Source organism: Mus caroli, chromosome 18 (genome assembly GCF_900094665.2).
Source record: "Mus caroli chromosome 18, CAROLI_EIJ_v1.1, whole genome shotgun sequence".
NCBI lineage: Eukaryota > Metazoa > Chordata > Mammalia > Rodentia > Muridae > Mus > Mus caroli.
The window spans coordinates 11,467,253-11,471,763 of NC_034587.1; the positions used below are offsets into that span (position 1 = coordinate 11,467,253).

General features: G+C 42.8%; 1 pseudogene; it reads right to left on the reverse strand.

The window, feature by feature from the left end:
- Window positions 1-1,156: 1,156 nt before the first annotated feature.
- LOC110285112 lies at window positions 1,157-3,482 on the reverse strand (annotated as a pseudogene).
- Between the last annotated feature and the right edge of the window lie 1,029 nt (window positions 3,483-4,511).

The window sequence follows — 4,511 nt, forward strand, 5'->3', positions numbered from 1 at the left end:
TTTCTGTATTCATTCCTCTGTTGAGGGACATCTGGGTTCTTTCCAGCTTCTGGCTATTATAAATAAGGCTGCTATGAACATAGTGGAGCATGTGTTCTTATTACATGTTGGAGCTTCTTCTCCTCCTCCTCCTTCTTTCTCTTCCTCCTCCTCCTCTTCCTCCTCCTCCTTCTTTCTCCTTCTCCTCCTCCTCTTCCTCCTCCTCCTTCTTTCTCCTCCTCCTCCTCTTCCTCCTCCTTCTTTCTCCTCCTCCTTCTTTCTCCTTCTCCTTCTTTCTCCTCCTTCTTTCTCCTTCTCCTTCTCCTTCTTTCTCCTCCTCCTCCTCCTTCTTTAATCTATGTATTATAATTCTTAAAACCAAAATGGGAATCTTACTGTAGAGTGTATTGGTATGTACGTATATTACCAGCACTGGGGAGACAGTGACAGGTTTCGCTTAAGTTTGAGGCCAGCCTAGCTAATGTGAGCTCCTGGGCAGCTTGGGCTACATAGTGAGACTTTGTCTCAAAACAAAACAAAATACATAGTGAGACTTTGTCTCAAAACAAAACAAAATAACAGCCCCCCTGCCTTTTTAAAAATAAAGTAACTGGCACCCAAGGATACTACCTTTTTTTTTTTTCCATACCTTAACTCTTCTCAGATCAGCCCTGTGCTGGCAAGCACCAAATCCCTAAGCAGAAGAGCCCCTCCCCCTCGCCTTCAGAAGGAATCTGTCTCATGCCGGAGACTCAGCTGAGGGACATCAGCAAAAGGTGCTGCTGCAGCAAGTGAAACGTGACTGGCTTTCCACAACACTCCTGGCTGCCCTTTATGCCATAGGGAACATCTACTCTGAGCTATGCTGTATCAAAAACATCTTGATTCTGGGGTTAACTCTTAAACCTGTATTCAGTTCATATCTAACTATGTTTCAAAAGCTGCACCAAATCTACTAGGCTTTTTCAAAATACTCTTTACAGCATTCTCTGTCTATATGCATGCATTTGGATAATAAACATTAAATATGGGATGGATGAATGGAATCCATAAAGTTAAAAATGAAACTAAATTGAACATTAAAAAGTACATGATAGCAGGAGAAATGAAGGGCAAAATTAAATCTGAGGTAACAGTAAGTGGCCCAATACCACCAATCTGAAATATCTGTAAAGATTCAGTAAGTGTTTGGAGATTCAAGTAACAAACCATCTGCTCCATCATGGCGCCTTCTGGAGTCGCTGCTGAGTGAGTCTCCGTCCAGGAGCCGGCACTCACACAGCTCCTTACAGATCCTCTTCTGCACACGAGGCATGTCTTCTTGAGAAACCTGGAAAGGCTGCTCTCAGGCGAGGCACTTGCAGTACTAGAGCACAAAGACTCCACAGTCACTTTCATTTTTCTGTTGTGGAATACACTTTTTAACAGCAGTCTGCCAAATCTGAAGAAATTCAGGTCTATTTTTTTCCTCTGGCTTCAGTCAGCAAATACTTTCTTGTATTCTCTTTACAGAATTTAAAATGAATGCCTTGGGAATCATAAAATGAAATAATGCAGCTGGAATGAGAGACCAGTGGGCCTCCAGGTGAATGGGAATCAACAGAAGAGTTTTTTCTAAACAAGTCCACCTTCTTAGTCCATCTCTGAACTGTTATAGCCTTTCATTACCAGCTGTCTATAGAAAGAGCTGTTGATGAAGTGAGCTTTGTCTAGGACTGTATCCATTATAAGCTCACCATACATATTAATAACCTGGTCATTCAACCAATTCTGACCATCCAAAGTTGTCAGATTGTCCATATTCAGCATGTGCTTATTGTAGAAGATTCGGAAGTTACACTTTTGATGTCTGGCCCGGTAGTTTGTTATTTCCCTATTGATAAATGGTTTGCTATTAGAAAAGTCTTCTAAAGATTTCGTTTAATCTCCCAAGGGCATCTTTTTCACTGAGTGGGACCAGACTTCCATACTTTTTCATAACCTCATCTAGGAATTCAGAAAGGCAGGTTGAGAGCTGCTCATCATCCACTGGAGACGCTGTCTGGCTGCTCTTGCCACCTGCCATTTGGTTTTCTCCTTTGAGTTCACTGTACACCAAGAGAGCGTCCAGTGGACTTTTACAGTAAGGGTGGCCTAGCAGCTTAGACCTAAGAATGTTCTGCTTGAGGGACCCATCCTCCTCCATCTGGAAGTTCTCGTTCTGAGCAGGCTCCTCAGACACAGGCCCATCTACACTACTCACAGATTTGTCTGCTCCAGACACTGGCAGTTTCACTCTGTCGTTGCTGACAGCACTTGTCCCACTTTCCTGACCCAGCGTCGTAAGTGCTCTTTCAGTGTCCAGAGTGAATTGTCACTAGAAGGATGTTCCTTCCGTTAAAGGGTTTCATGAATTTGCTCTGTACATTTGCACTTAGGAGAAGAGGACGACTGGTCCCAAGTATATGTGGCACAGCCATTCTTCTGGTCAGGGAATGTGTCATCTAAACCACACTCCTTGTCCAGGACAAGCTTTCTTTAGTGTGGCCACCAGGCACATGACAGTTTTTTCCCTTCACCACAGCACTGCTGTCCAAGTCTGGAAAGTATGACTGACACCGACAAGTGTCTTTAGGTTCTAGGGAAGGGACTGGACTGCAATTGTCACCGTCAGTCTTATTATCCCTAAGGTTCTCTTGATGGTGTCCCCAGTGACCTCTATGAAGCTTCGCTGGGCCTCTTAGCTTGCAAACTCTGCTTTCTGTTCTGAAGTGCTGGGATCTGAAAATCCCATACGGAATCTAACCATGGACAGTTTCTCATACATCATCAGAGCCACTTTGACTCTTCAGTGTTGGTTAAGTTGGAACTGTTTTGGAATCAGGAGTCTCCTGTCCTGTGGTGCTCTAGCCCTTGGTAGCAGGCATAACAAACTCGCTTTCTATGTTTGTTCAAGACCACAGTCTTGCCACTGTCACCTGGACTTTGGCTCTCCCCACTGAACTTCCTGGGAAAGTCTGAAGCTTGTGGGTCTGTGCTAGGTTTGTGACCATTGGCTCTACCTAAAACAGTGTTTGCTGACAAACCAGGAACTGCCTTCAGGGGGCTTTTCTCTCTGCAGTATTTATGGCCCAAGTTCTTTGCTGAAGAAAATAATTTATCTGCTTGAAGTTTCAGGAGACACTTTGAGGAGGAAATGAAGTGTTTAGTATCTTTTCTTTTCACTTTGGCGTACAAAGTACTAACATTTTGAGTAGCCAGTCCAGACTTTGTCTTTGAACAAAGCGGTACATCCTGAATCCATGTTTTCTGGATGTGAAGACCCTTCTTACACTGGAAAGGCTTCACCTGCCGATGCCAAGCAACTGGCCTTCCCAGCTTAGCTTTCAGAAATCACAAGTTTTGGGGAAAGTACAACTTCTTAAAGCTTCCAAACTGGCATTACATTTCTCAGAAAAGGCTAAGTGAATTCCTTTCTTCCATAGAATTTTTTTCTGTTTTTTTTTTTCATTTTTCTGATGCATAATGAGAACTGGGTGTACAGTCTGTAGTCCAAATCCCCAACAATGGTCAGCAGTAGCTGTGAAGAGAAGTCCAAGGATCTGGCAGTTGCTCAGTCCCACAAGGCAAGCAGGCAAAGAAGAGAGAGCCTGGAGCATCTTCTGGGTATATGCCCAGGAGTGGTATTGCTGGGTCCTCAGGTAGTAAGTACTATGCTTAGTACTACTAAGTTTTCTGAGGAACTGCCAGACTGATTTCCAGAGTTGTTGTGCCAGCTTTCAATACTACAAGCAATGGAAGTGTGTTCCTCTTTCGTCACATCCTGGTCAACATCTGCTGTTACCTGAGTTTTTGATCTTAGCCATTCTGACTGCTGTGAAGTGGAATCTCAGAATTGTTTTGATTTCCATTTCCTGGTGACTAAGGATTTTGTGGATTTCTTTAGGTGCTTCTCATTCATTTGGTATCCCTCAGTTGAGAATTCTTTGTTTATCTCTGTATCCCATTTGTTAATAGGGTTATTTGGTTCTCTAGAGCCTAACTTCTTGAGTTTTTTGTATATATTAGATATTAGCACTCTATCAAATGTAGGGCTGGCAAAGATCTTTTCCCAAACTGTTGGTTGTGGTTTTGTCCTACTGACAGTGTTCTTAGCCTTACAGAAGTTTTGTAATTTTATGAGATCCCATTTGTCAATTCTTGACCTTAGAGCATAAGATATTGGTGTTCTGTTCAGGAACACTGTGCCCATGTGTTCAAGGTTTTTCCCCACTTTCTTTTATATTGGTTTCTATTAGCTTCTGGTTTTATGCAGGGGTCTTTGATCTACATAGACTTGAGCTTTGTACAAGGAGATAAGAACTGATCGATTTGCATTCTTCAGCATGCAAACCACAATGTGAACCAGTGCCATTTGTTGAAAATGCTGTCTTTTTTTCCATTGGATGGTTTTAGCTCCTTTGTCAAAGATCAAGTGACCATAGGTGTGTGGATTCAGTTCTGGGTCTTCAATTCTATTCCATTGATCCAGCTGCCTATCACTGTACCAATAT